The sequence below is a fragment of the Vicugna pacos genome, chromosome 5 (assembly GCF_048564905.1).
Source record: "Vicugna pacos chromosome 5, VicPac4, whole genome shotgun sequence".
NCBI lineage: Eukaryota > Metazoa > Chordata > Mammalia > Artiodactyla > Camelidae > Vicugna > Vicugna pacos.
Window position 1 is genome coordinate 32,090,372 of NC_132991.1, and position 15,430 is coordinate 32,105,801.

At 34.6% G+C, this 15,430-nt stretch overlaps 1 long non-coding RNA gene across 6 annotated transcripts in view; it reads right to left on the reverse strand.

Moving 5' to 3' along the window:
• The window catches only part of LOC116280637 (uncharacterized), a 459,686-nt gene that overhangs the window by 28,166 nt on the left and 416,090 nt on the right, over positions 1 to 15,430 (reverse strand). For 5 of the 6 annotated variants that reach the window (XR_012072592.1, XR_012072591.1, XR_012072588.1 and 2 more), the window contains 2 exons: positions 11,758 to 11,861; positions 6,230 to 6,333 (listed from right to left, as the gene is read on the reverse strand). This is a non-coding gene — a long non-coding RNA (uncharacterized lncRNA). The remainder of the gene's footprint in view (positions 1 to 6,229; positions 6,334 to 11,757; positions 11,862 to 15,430) is intronic. The other variant, XR_012072589.1, reaches the window with a different exon arrangement.

The window sequence follows — 15,430 nt, forward strand, 5'->3', positions numbered from 1 at the left end:
TCAGTACTGGACATGTTAAACTTGAGAAATATAAGAAAAATATATGCTCAATGCATTGAGCAGAAAGGTTGGAACAGGTTTAAATGTATAAATCTAGAAATCTTGGCATTGCCAGACCTATAGGTAAATATCTGATACTATTAAGCCTACAAATACTATTTGAAATCATGAGAGTACATGAAATTTTCAAAGGAGACCACAGATTTTTCTCCAAGACGTCCAGACCAATATTTTTTCCAGATGACATAGCTGATGAAATTGAAAACTGACTTACACAGTACCTCAAATAAAAGTTCTTTTATCATTTACAAAATAGTAATAAAAGTAAGCTGATTCATCCCATTGTGGGATCCACAGAGCTTCATTTTCTGACTTAACTCTCATTTCTGTTCAATGCACTCTAATGTGGTGCATCATTTTGCTTTGCATGTTATTAAGTACATTTATATAGCACTCAAAATAATTCCTTCATCTTTTCTTTAATCCAGAATAATTTTTCATGGTTGGCACTTCTTTATTTTATCCAAATTCTGTCTTTTGGGGTTGTGTGTAAAAGCTGACAAGGGTCAAATGATGTGTGGGTTGAAAGTAGTTTCGTGATTCATGGGAACGATTAAGCTATGCAAAATTATCACTCTGGCACAATGAGTTTCTTATGAAAGCCTTCTTAATGCAAAAAGGAAAATGAAGCATTCCATGGATTTTCCATCTCAAAAAAATGCTAAGAAGTACACGGAAAATAGCCACATAACAGTTTCCAAATAATGGCCATATAGCTCTGTTGTCATGCAAACATTTTTCCACTGTTGCCTGGATGCGAGTGCTATATATTTACTGGTTCTCTTGTAATTCTGACAATCTACTGCATGACTCCAACCTTATTCAAATATGATTTTTTTAAGTTTGTGGTCAATTTTGAATAATTAGAATAATAATATCTCAGGTATTTGTTCAAGGTTTGCTATTTATTACGTTCTTTCATAAAGATTACCTCATTAAACATCCAAACTGTAGGTTGCCCAGTGGCAAAAATTGTTTTAAATTACATTTCCATTTGACTTTCATTGTTGACTCTTCTGACCACACGAACATGTAGTTATTTTTAAATGGTTTCTTATTCTATTCAAATATTTAGAAATAAGTTTTATAAACTAAATGAATTAACATATAAGTGCTCAAAAAGGGTCTAAGAGAAAACATGTACTTATTGAATCTGTTGAATAAATAAGAAATGAAATAGCCATCTTCAGGAACATTTTATGACCCTTCATTTCACTTGATCCCTACTTTTATCTATATGCCTAGGTCTTATCTGCTAGGTTCATTTTAGCTTCTCCTTCAGACCCTCCTTGCTCACCACTAAATTTAATACTGTTAAATTCCAATCATGTAAATTTCTTGTAAAAATGAGTATTACTTTCTAACTTTCAAAATCCTCATTGTGTATTTCAAACTTAATCAGCCAATCCTACTGAAATACTTATTACCCCTCCTTAAGCAATGTGTTCTGCTCTCTTGACATAGAATATTCAAGACATGGAGAAAAAGCCTGCTAGTATGTCTGTCTTTGGGACAAGTCTGTCTTCAACGCTACCTTTTCCACTGAAGACTCACCTGCTTATTACAGTAGGATAGCAGGTTTCCTTCCTTTCTACTCTGATGGAACTTAATGCTTAAGATTCAAAAAACATTCATCACCCAATGCAGGGAATAATAGATGTGTTGGTGTGACCTGTCCTGCTCAGCAGAGTGGAAGCTGATTAAGGACTGGATGAGACTTGGCGAGTTACACATTCACCCTAAGTTTTCCTGAATGTTTTTAATTGGTTCAGAAGTAGCCTATAGTAGATTAACACTTTTGCTCTGCCTTTTGTATAGAGTTCTAACCATACTGGCTTCTCCCATTTTCAACTTCTGTCCACACACCGAACTGTAGCTAGATTTCCTCCTAAGCCTCGGGTCTCGATGGTGAGTCTCTCTATCTTCCTTTCTCTTCTCCCCTTCTTTTCTCTTCTCTTCACTTCTCTTCTCTCAATTCTCTCTCTCTCTCTCCTCCTTTGAAATATGAATTATGAAAGTCTTGCCAAAAGAATGAGGAATGTAAAAAATACAGGAAAAACCTATGTATTCGTTTCCTAAGAACTCAAAAATAAGCATGGCATTGTAATTCATTAAATGAGTCATTAAAAAACTAAAATTAGGCAAGAAAAGGAAAAGGAAAAATCATTAAAATACTGAAACCATCTAAAAGTTTTCTCTTAATAATGCACTAAATACATATGTATCTGGTATCCAACAAACAAGAGAAATTAGGGAAGATAGAATTAAGAATTGACTTTAAATATTTTCTTCAGAGATTTTGACTGTTTGATAAGCAAGTGGAAGGCTCAGGAAGGAGAGAGCCAAAATGAAAATCCCTCAGAAATGAGTCTGTTTTATACTAACATTTTAACCTTATAATTATTAAACTGGACAATGCAGGCAGCAGCCCTAGTATCAAATTAGTATCATTGCTTTCCAGGAGTGTATTATGATATTGAGATTATGATCTCATGTATCATAACAATTAAATACTGTTTAAATATGATTATAAATATAAAGGTGAAATGCAGCTAATCAGTTTTAATGTCCATTCATCACAAATTTCCTCATTAAGTGCAAATACCTCTCATAAGCATTCCAATTTGAAAACTATACATTGCTGTAACTTTAACACTAAGTAATAACATAATTGTGGTTGTTCCGTAGCTTTTCCAGAGGTAAAAAAAATGAAAATCCAGGAGTTTCTTTTGATGATTTTGAAACCTTCATCAACTTAACTGCAGGCAACATGTAAGGAAAATATTTAGAAATCAATAAGTATGTGTCAAATTGATGATTGGATGATTTAAAATAAATAGAAAAACAAGCCTCCCATTTCAAAGTGCTAATATTGTCCTAATTGATCAAAAATAAATGTTACAATTATATAAACTTACAAAATGAAGACTACAAATATTTATCCCTTTTGCAACATATTCTTAACTGAAAACAGTCACTGTTAGAAGTATTCTTTAGTTGTATGAGGCTAAAGTCCAACACTGCATTTCTTCAGATTAGAGTTTATATGAAGAATGTAATACAGCTGTAGAGACAAGTTAGCTCTCTATTACAAATTTAAACAGAGGTAGCAAACATAGAGGTACTAAATATTCTAATCCCATGCATCGTATGCAGCATCAGCATGGTGTCAAAATTTCAGGTCTATCTGCACAATTCCAAACATTATACAGTTTAGCTTATTGTTTCCCTGCTTAATTATCTATTTAAATGTATATAGTATATATGTGTGTATATTTAGTCATGTTGACAAAGGTTTCACTCCCTTAAAATGATTACTAGCATTCCTACAAACTTCAGAAACATAAAAGACTTTAATCACACCAGTTATCTCTATTTGGGAAAAGAACCACAAGGACATCTTTATTACCAGGAATAAAACTAGAAATTAGCCAATATTAGTGAAAATAATACCAATCATATGGACTATTTTACTAATTCAAGCTGTTAAGCTACAACTATCAGACTAATAGTCAGTTGTTTTTACATTTATGAGAAGTCAGACACAAAGATGATCTCATAAAGATCACAGGCTTTCAGGACAAACAGTTATATTAATGAGTAATTAAAATACAGTTTGATAAAAATTATGTAAGTTTTCAGGGCAGCTATATGGTAAATTCAAGAGAAGAGTGGTTAACACTTCTGACAGATTTAGAAAAGCCTTCAGAGAGAAAATGATGTTTGGGTTAAAACTAGTAAGATGGAGGAAAGACATTCCAGGACAAAGCATAGTGCAAGGATCATTGTCTGCAAGATTATAATTATTAAATAGCATAGGATATGCAAAGATATCTGCAAATTTGTGAAATAGTAAATAAGTTTACAGAGTAAGAAATGAAACCACATCATTGAAAGCCTTCATCCATATTTTTATTAATAAGCAATAGAAAATAGAAATTTTATAAATAGAGATACAGAATTATTAGTATTTTCATTAATTCAAAGTCCTTCAGCAAACACTTTCCTAGGTCTGAAGATGGCACATGAAAAAATGCCTAATATTGCTAACTATTAGAGAAATTCAAACCAAAACTATAGTGAGGCATCACCTCACAGCAGTCAGAATGGCCATCATTCAAAAGTCCACAAACAATAAATGCTAGGTGTGGAGAATAGGGAACCCTCATACACTGTTGGTGGGAATGTAGTTTGGTGCAGCCATTATGGAAAATAGTATGGAGATTCCTTAGAAAACTAAAAATAGACTTACCATATGATCCAGCAATCCCATTCCTGGGCATATATCCAGAGGAAACTCTAATTTGAAAAGATACATGCACCTCAATGTTCACAGCAACACTATTTACAATAGCCAAGACATTGAGGCACCTAAATGTCCACTGACAGATGATTGGATAAAGAAGCTGTGACATATATATATATATATATATATATATATACACTATGGAATACTATTCAACCATAGAAAAGAATAAAATAACACCATCTGTAGTAACATGAATGGACCTGGAGATCATTATTCTAAGTGAAGTAAGCCAGAAAGAGTAAGAAAAATACCACTTACATGTGGAATCTAAAAAACAAAAAGAGAGAGACAAATGAGCTTATTCACAAAACAGAAAGACTCACAAACATAGAAAACAAAATTGTGGTTACCAGGGGGAAAGGGCAGGGGGTGGAGGAATAAATTGGGAGTTTGAGATTTGCAGATACTATTATATACAAAACAGATAAACAACAAGGTCCTACTGTACAGCACAGGAAACTATATTCAATACCTTTTATAAACCTATAATGAAACCTATAATGAAAAAGAATATGAAAAGGAATACATGTGTATAACAGAATCACTATGCTGTACACCAGAAATCAACACAACAGTGTAAACTGACTATACTTCAATAAAAAAAATTTTTTTTAAGTTTAAAGAGCTGAGAAGTCCTTACAGAACTGAGAGCTTACAATCCCCTATTGAGAAATGTGTAAATATTTATCAAAATTTCAAATGCACGTTACTTTGACCCATGAATTCCACCACTAGAAATGTATCCTACAGAAGTACATGCAAACCTGCATACAGACTGGTACAAGGTTATTCATCACTACATTGTTTGAAAGAGCAAAAAAAAAAAAAAAGGAAATATTTTAAATGTCCTACAACTGGGTATGGAGTAAATTACAGTAGCTCCAGGTGATGGAATACAACAACCAATGAAATGAAAAGGATGAGATAGATCTATATGAACAACTGTGGAAAGACAATCAAAAGAAAAAATGTAGAAAATATAGTTATTATGTTCTCTTATTTAAAAAAGAATGACTTAGGGAGGTGGGAAGGGACAGACTGGGATTTCAAAATGTAGAATACATAAACAAGATTATACTGTATAGCACAGGGAAACATATACAAGATCTTGTGGTAGCTCACAGCAAAAAAAAAAGGGACAATGAATATATGTATGTTCACGTATAACTGAAAAATTGTGCTCTACATTGGAATTTGACAGCAACATTGTAAAATGACTATAACTCAATAAAAAAAGTTAAAAAAATTAATGACTTAGACACGGTCTTGTTTTTCAAGAGTGAGAAAATCATTGAGAGAAACAGTAATATGTTTAAAATTATCCATTTTTTATGTTTCTCTGATCTACAATTTTTTCAGACAATATTTAAGATATATATATGTATATGTATGTGTGTGTGTGTGTGTGTGTGTATATATATATATATATATATATATATGAAATTATATGACAACAGCATATTTTAAAATTTAGGAAAATATCCAAAAGACAAGGAAAAAGTTTGGCAATAAGAAAAGAATTTTATGGTAGAAGGACATACACACATCCGTACTTGGCCATAATTGATGACTCCAGGGTTTTTTGAAGCCAAAATATAAAAGTAAGACTTGATAATTATACAGTTCACAATGGTCATAAGATTTTTTTTTTTTTTAGGCTCAAAAATCTCCATTCTTTTTGGAGTGAAGTTCAAACAGGAATTTCTCATCAGAGACTCATTAAGAGCACATTGTATGATGTAATCTATATCTTTAGCAATATGAAATATGAAATAAGGAGATTCATAAGGATATTTGGTAAAAAATCACTCAACACATAATCATACAGATCACAATAAAATGTGATAAAAGAAAACTCACAGAAATCAACAGTTCCAACAATTGCTTCTCTGCACTCCTCAGATGAAAGCTTCTTTTGTGGACAGTCATAATCAGTTGAAGAGCAGCCTACGATGCAAGGCCATCTGTTGAAAAATAAATAAAACGTGTTATACTTTAGAGCAAATTATCTGGGTGGATTTTCCTGAGATGGTGCAACTAATGCAAAATTGAGGAATCAACTGAATGCTGAGGTTGAATGATATTGTCATCTGCAATACACAATTTCTATTTCTGTTTTCAGTGAAATACCCTTATTATTCTCTTGGACTTATAAAATAACAGTTTCATCTATTTTATAAATGAGGTTCTATGCAAGATCTCATTTGAAGAAAGTTTACTATTATCGATTTAAAAAATTTTAAAGTATGGAAATCACTGCTGTGATCCTTGGAGTCCTCTCAGTGAAACACTGGGACAGTGTTGAGATTTCTTTTCCTTGACTGTCCTCACTTTAGCCAACCTTCTGACTTAGGAGCCAACCTTTATCTCTGTCTTTAGCAAGTGTTTATTCAGTGGAGCCAAATTTGAATTAGATCAGCACTGCCTTACATCTAATTAGAGAGCTGAAAGTTGCAAAGATGTCTGCTCAAAATGTTGGAGATGGTAGCTTTGAAAAACACAAATTGGTGAACGTGGTGTCTGGGGAAATGGCGTTTTGATTTGAACATCGTGAGAAAGGTGTCATTAGAACAAAGCCCTAATGCTAGACACATTCCCTGTATGACTTCAGAGACAGATTCTCTATAGCACTCTTACTTTCAACCACTGTGATATCTTACAATGTCAAAGTTTGAGACTGATTCATATATAATGGGTTAATTTAATCACATCAGAGCTGTATTGGATTAAATCATATTTCTGATCATTCTCTTGAGCTACATTCTGAGAAAAGGCTCTGCAGTTGGATTATATCAGCTTTCCTCAGTGGTATTCAGCAAGGATATTTTTAAACCTGGACTGGGAACATTGTAGTAAAATCTAGAGAGTAAGTAGCATGTTATCTGATATGTAGTTTATCGTCTTAATTCTTCATCAATAAGTTCCGAGTAGGAGACATGAGCAATTGTCTGATTGCCTGCATAATCTCATTCAACAAAGAAACATTCATTTCAAAATTTTGCTTTAAAGGCAGATTGTATTTCTTTCATATTCTGAGTTTAACTCCATGTTAGATAGTAAATGACAATAGCAAATTTATTCTATGTATTCTAAAGAAAAAAAGAGTTAAAACAGAAGGTTTTGCTCCATGACATCAAAATTAAATAATTAAATTTTAAATTGACCTTAGTAGAAGACAAAAAAAATCAACAATAAAAAGGGAAAAAAGAAAAAACAAACAGAATAATTCTGAACACTTCATGACACAAGACTAAGAATGCATTAAATTAAAGAATATTCAGGAGCTCTTAATGACATAGATACTGTTATTTGTGAAGATGATGATATTCATGAAAAAAAAAGTTCTTTAAAATTAAATTCCCATTTTGTTTAGGACACAGCACTTAAGGCGTTAAAACAAACTCACCTTTTCAACAAAGACAGCTAGATATATTTTGACAGCACCAAGCAATCCCCTTGGCCCTCCTGAGTAAAAAACATTGCTTGCATAGACTTTCTTCCCAATAAATTATTTTTAAAATGATCAAACTGTGTCATATTATATGTAATGCTATTAAGAGTAATATCTAAAGTACTTAAACTAATTATGCCTATTTTGTAAGATTAATTATCATTAATAATTTAACATATTTTATCATTTAAGTCAGTATCCGTTCTGATCTTTAACTTTAGAGAGCGCACTGTATATGTACCACATAATTAGGGCTTATGCATCACATAATTAAGGCTAAATACTAGGAAATCAGACTAATGAGACCAAATCAAACTGAATTATTTAAGCTTTTTTTTCTTTAATTTTAGAGGTAGAATATTTAGTAATTAAACACTGACTTCATTTTCTTGAGTTTGTCTGTGTCTCCTTTGTTTTTAAGGTCTTCGCTACAGAAGCCTTCAAAAGTGTGACACTGAGAAGTGAGAAGTCATGAACAGAGGCAGGTGATTTCGATCTCTTTCTCTCTGGCCCTCCTCTCTCCTCCTTCTTTAGTTTCCTGTGGTCTTCATCGTTTCCTTGTTGTTGTGGTTGTTTTTCCAGGGTTCCAAGGATCTGTCCTCAAAGAGGAACTTGCTCAGCTTCCTGTCATTTTACATTCTGTCCTCCCAGGGCCTGGCTGCTGTGATGGGGAATTAGCAGCTATTCAACAAAAAATATTATTTAGGATTTCAGATTTTTGAGAAATCTTTTCAACAGAGAGATTTTTGTGTTCTTCTCAACATTTTGTGCCCTCATTTATTTATCCACTCATTTAATCATTCTTTGAACAGATGTTTGTGGATGGCTATTGTGGGCCTGACTGTTGTAATGAAGCATAACTGGTGAGATTTGGGCTGTGTGACTCTGATAAAGAACGAAGCACATTTGAGGATGTCATTACACAGATTTTCACTGAGAGTCTCCTACGTTCCCAGGAGCTTGGTTAGGTACTAAGGATAGAGTGTTGAGCAAGAGCAACACGATCTTTGCTCTTGGGGCTGAGTGTCTTGTTGGGACAACATAAATACACCATTCAATAAGATGCCTTATGATGGAAGACGTGTAGGGTCATCTAGGAGTCAAGAGGTGGAGGATTTAATTTCAAGTAGGGGTGAAAGAGGGACACCTGGAGGAGGTGTCGTTTAAGCCAAGGCCTGAGGGATGGTGGCAAATCAAGTAAACATGTGTGTATGTGTGTGGGGATGGAAAATAGCTGATTAAAATTGGATTATAGAAGAAAATATATCCTCTTAATGAATTAAAAATGTACATTTTCAGAAAAGCAATTGATACATCTTTTTACTTCTTTAGCTATGGTTACAAGAGGTGATGTGTTTCAAGAAGATGAAAGGTAAGATTTATCCTCTTACTTCATCTCCCAACTTGCTGCCTCCCTGATAACTTACTGTTTTTCTAATCCCCTCCCACCTCCTCCTCCCCCAGATTTGGTCCCAAGAGAGCTGTTTTCAGGCAGCAGGGCTCTTTACACAGGAAACCAGAAGGAAAGTGAAAAGTACCTTTCATACAGAAATCAGAGCAGTGACACACATTGAGAGGCTACTCCTGAAGGAAGTTGCCAAGATTTTGAACTAAGACAATGGGAGTGGGAATAGAAAAAAGCAACCAGGTTTGAAAGATACTTGTGAAGAAGTGACACTATGTGGTGAACCAGTTGGGAAACAGCTGGTACCAGCTGGAGGAGGGAATGAAGATTCAGATTTTATCATTTGAGAGTAAGAAACAAGGAGTGAAATACAGACATACACTGATTTCAACATTTTCAATGAATTTTTATTATTTTTTCCATTGAACTGTCCCCAATGGCAGAAACATTCATGATTATAGTGCTTTAAAAGTGTTAAGTATCCATCAGATTTCACACAATTAAACAGAGCAACTAGGTTACTTCTCATGTAGACAAACCACCTGCAGACAAGTTGTTTTTATCAGTCAGTCTTGAAACCTCAGCAGGCAGACCTAGTCACCGATGCTTGGCATATGCCCTGGGGTTACCCGGCATTATTCCTGCTGGGAGAGGAGAGTGACTGGCAGAGCAGCCCCTATCCCTGGCCCACTCAGAAAGCTCCTTGTCAGCAGTTCAGGCCCTCTGAGATCTCTCTGCCTCACTGCTGCTGTTCTTGGTATCACTCGGTGACAGCAACACTTTGAGGAAATTGAAATTAAAAGTAACTTTTCAGAAGAGTCAGTAACCCATATTCGGGACAAGACACATGCATTACTCCATTGGCAGATCCTGAATCAGAACATGCTACTGGTTGATGGTGAAAATGTTAGAAAGGATAAAGAAACATCATTTCCCTTTAGTGTCAAGAATGACTTGAATCCTAATTGGCATACATTTTTTAACCATCTCCATTTACAACTGTAAAAATTTTAAGTAATTTTTGCAACTGTATTTTTCACTGGCTCTTTCTAATGGCCTCGAAACTTACCATTACCTGGAATTGTTTTTCGTTCTCTACTGAGGAAAGAAAATAAGACCATCATTACCACAATATTCATCTTGGGTAGCACAAAATGACATACATAATTTGGACCAGGAGACAAATATAATAATACCTTACAAATGAATCTCTTTTTTTTTTCCAAAGTAGATTTGGAAGATATTATGAATAGAAAAGATCTTAAACCTGAGTCAAGGAAATAGAGTTCTTCATTCATCACAGAAACAAATAGTACAGTAATGACATAATTTCCCATAATCTTGCTTGATCGAGTCAACCTATTTCGCTCATTTTATTACACAGGCTCTTCAAATGTTTTCGATCCATCCCATCACCTGTCAATTCGTGCTTCATTATCCTGCTCTTCAATGTCATTCAAGGTTGACTTTCTCTCAGATAGTTATCCATGTCCAAATAGGAGTCACGCATGCCATTTCCATCTCCAATGTCAGTTCGAAACATGGTTTCCCATAATTGTATATTTTAGAAATCATAGTGAGCTCAATTCTCTCTGCCCAAAACAGGAAAGAACTCAAACTCTCTAGGAAAAGTGAACCTTCAGCCATTTTACATTTTCTGGGAGATTATGAATTAAGATACAGTGTTTGTTCCATCTTATAATTTCACAGAGTGCCACAAAAAAAGGGCCTTTAACCAACAGCAATCAGCAACTCTGTCATGCGGTCCTTTTTAAGAGCATGGTTGTGGGCAGAACAACAAAAATACCAATGAATTTTCCAGAGTGGAGCCATTGCTTTGGCCTGCTGCAGTTTCTCTGTGAACTCATGAGTCTGAAACACTTTAAATTGAGCATTTCAGGTTCAGAACAGCACAGTCAATTCACTTTGCTACATGTGGGACAAAGGCTACTGTCACAGTCCTATAAGAAGTAGCTACTCCAAACCCATACTATTTTTTAAATCACATCATCACTGGCCACTGACTGGTCTCTGTCCCTTCTGCCACATTCATAGTAAAGTAGTAGGCACAACGAAACCAAATGAACAAACACTGATTACTACCCTTTACTCTTGACTTCAGCTCTGTCTGACCAGTTTCATTATCCCAAATGTGCTCAAAAGGAAAGTGAGGATGGGAGAGGTCGAATGAAGCCGCATGGATAAGTGGTTGAGTCTAAATATAAACCCAGGTCTTGTGGACTCCAAAGTTCTTATTTTGCCCCTTCACAACATTGTATCCAATATGGAAACTTTATGTTTTAAGATCATCAAGTTTAACCTCTACATTGACAGACACAGAAACCGCAGCACGTATTGAGCGAAAGACTCAATCAATGGCACATGACCTTGTATGAGTGAGAGCTGGCACCAACACCTAAACTGATGAGCCCCAGTTCAACTCTCTTCCGCATTGAATTTGACTAAAAAGACAATAGGCACTACAGTAACCACCATCCATACTAGTATCACCGCTGCTGGTGGAAACCGCACCTCTGGTTAACATGTGAACTTCCGTGGGACTACCACACTATTCCCTGGGGCCACATCATCGCGTGCTGACTTGAGGAACAGCTTATTCGTCACGGACTAGGCACCTGTTCAGTGAGAGAGTGGTATCATTAGAACCAGAGCTCTGGAAGGCTTTGCTTTCAATATGGTAAGACTCAACGTTTTTAAATATAATTGTGTGTCTAAGGATGAACAAGATGGCCTATCTGATCTTTTCACTTCTCTGAGCTTTGCTAGGATTAGGTTCATTTCTAATGAAAAGAAAATGGAGTCGTTTCATTTGATTGTCTTGACAAAATGCTGATGCCTTCTTTGTACTTTTTCTAGAGAGGAGGGAAGGATCTATATCATTTATCAGATTTTCAAAAGGTTATATTTTATAATGCTTGGACAATGAATTAGTTTAAGTTACATGGTATCATCAGCCCACACTATGTGGAACATATAGAAACTATATGGAAATAGGGGCCGTCTGCCTATGTTTGCTCACTTGGTACCGTAGGTGTAGTGCATATTCACCTAACCTTCCTCACATAGTGCTATGCAAACATTTCACTGAATTGATTTTTTTTTTAAAACCAGGCACTATTCCAACATTGAAGTTCCATAGGAAAATGGAAATGCCAGTTCAAACTTCTATTTTTATTTTAACTATCCACTGATTCAAATTTAAAATGGAAAAAAAAAACCCCAGGATATTACCATGTAAGGGCAATTCTCATGATGACTGTTACTTTATAACATCATTTGCAGATCAGGCACAAAGATTAATTTAGGACCCATTAATAGAAAAATTTTCAGAGGAACTTGAGCTCAAATTATACCAATCTGTTACTGTTCCAAAATAAACGCATCAGGTGGCATTTAAATGCAGGTGGTTAACCGTTTTATCAGTGCAGATATTTAAGCTATTAGAAATATAATTAGAAAAATTAAATTAAACATACTTAATGTAGATTCTAATTTGAGCAGCACTGTCCTTAGCCTTACGTTATTTCTATTGTAAATGATAAAATGTGCCTAAATTGCACAGGTTTGTTTCTGAGTGATAGCTGAACTCAGATAATTAAGTTGTTAACCATGAACTTCAGTGGTCAACATGGTTATATATCTTTGTCTTACGCCTGTTCCTCCTTCTTGTTTCCACAAATCTCAGGGGAGGCAGATGAATGGCACTTGACTCTACCCAGCTACACAGTCGACTGATTAGACATAGCCCTGTACCACAGGTACACTCAATTATACGCCTTTCAGAGAGTCAAGCATTTCCTGAAGCTAAAAGTGTTGAATCTGTTGATTTCACACATTTTATACTAGGAGAAAACTGTGATCAAACATATTTAAACCTTCAATTTCATTTCATAACAAACGTCCTCCTTCTGCTTAATGCAGGATGGTAAGGAGTTTATTGAGATAAAAAGGATAAATCAATTTCCTTCCAAATAATTAAGTCATTAAGAACTGAACAGCGACTTCATTTTTAGTAATTAAGTCATCTGTGTGGGGGAAAAAATGTGACATTGGATTTAAGGCACAACTCGGTGTCTATCATGATACAACCCTATATTTAAATTTTAAGATGTCACGTAGAACAAATGCAGTTAAAGGGTAATGCTAAAACAATCATATTGGCTGTCGTCATCCTCATAATAGAAAACCACTTAGTAAGCACTGTTCTTAATGCTGCTTGTATGGTAAGAAAAATGCCCAGTGCCGAAGACAAGCCTGAAAGCATTAACTGCTACTAGTAAATACACACTATACATAAAATAGCCCTTTCTAAGGATTGAGACCCAACATATGTTTAGTGCTAACATTTTATAATCCATATAATGAACTGCATATCCTTTATATTCCTTTATCCACTATGTTTCAAAGTGATCATGAACAAAGGGATATTCAGCTTCCTAAATTTATGCTTAGTATAGAAGGTAGATGTGCATAGTAACTTAAATGCATAGTTATTTAATGGAACATGACATAAACTACTCCCTCTTTAAGACAAAAATAATTACATATTCTACAGTTATAAATCCGGTAGATCTCCCACACACACTAATCTTAATATCCTTGGTTTGAGCCAAAGATTCAAGAAGCTCCTGAGCATGCTAAAATATCTAATTTGGAATAATTTTAGAAATGACAAAATAATATCTCTTAACAAGATAGAAGAGGAGGCCCAGCAAGAATCAAAAAATCCTAGAAATCAAGGGATCTCTTCCATGATCTATTTCCTGACCAACACAATTGGCAAGTCCTTTGATTCCTAAGCTTTATCATGAGCTAACCATTAAACATTTTATGTCTATTTTGGCTTTAATGAAGGTAGATGTAATTTCTGAACAAGTTCAGGAAAGTACTTCTTTCAAGCAGGGAAACTGCTTGAATTAATTAAGCTAATTAGGTTAATGAATAATTAAGGTAATTCCTTCTCTCTTCCCCCACAATTCAATCTTTTCATCTCGTAGTCGTAAGCCTCAAATGGTGGTATTAGAGCTCCTAAATACAATCACACACTATACTTCTGTTTAATATTCCACATCACAAATGAGACTAATTTTTTTTTGTTTTTCTCCTAGTTCATAACTTTAAGAATGGGCCATCTCTCAAATATTGAGTATCTCTCTAATTAGGAAATGTAAATATCATAAATTAAAAATTAGTCTAAGTTAGAGAAGATCTTTAGATTTTTTAAATACTTTTAATAATAACTCATTTCAAATATAATAATAAGTTCATAAGCATTTATGTCATACTGCAGGCTCTGCAAAATAGTATTTCATGTGATCCGTTAGCTACCCAAGGATATGTGTACTATTATCATATTTTGACAGTTCTGAAGATTCAAAAGATGTGAAAAGCCTTGCCCAAAGTCATACAGCCTGAACATAGTGGAGCTTGGATTTGCCTGCTTCAAAGGAATTATTAAATTCTTTTAGCACTTGGCTTATGTTTGGAAGGTGAATGTGACATTACTTCTTTAAATATACAAAGTATATTTCTATCATTTGCATATTTCCAATGAGTTAGCCAACTGGTAACAAATGAAAAATTAGTGAAAACACAATAGCAAAGAAAGATTAAACTGACTCAGGCAAGTGGTAATTTGTGTCCTTTGTCTCCTAGACCCATACCCACTGAACACATTGTCGGTAGTTACTCAATTTAATTTAGGTGCAAAGTAAAAAAAATTTGTTTTTAGAGAACAGAGATATTTTGCTACTTACTTCTACTATCACAGACATAATTCTGTCAGTCATCTAACTTCAACTAACCTCTGTCATCCCCCTCACCACTAAGGGGCAATACAGCAGCACACATGTCACTATAATTAGCATGTAGCAGTAATTTTCATTAGACCAATGATCTCCAATAAGATTTTCCCAAGGGTTGCATTCAGTTATATGTAATAGTTAGGCGGGCCACACATGTATTAGCATATAATTTGCACATGATTTGCATATGCATTTAAAGATTGCATCCTATTTCTCTGAATATTTCAAGTAAAAATGTAATTACTACAACACTGAAGGTTATGATTTCTATGTCTCTGCACTATCCCACCACATCTGACCCAGATGGCTTATGACAGAATAGCTCAACAGAAAGCCAGGAAAAGCCAGAGGGGGAGGAAATAGTCAGGAGAGATGGTTAG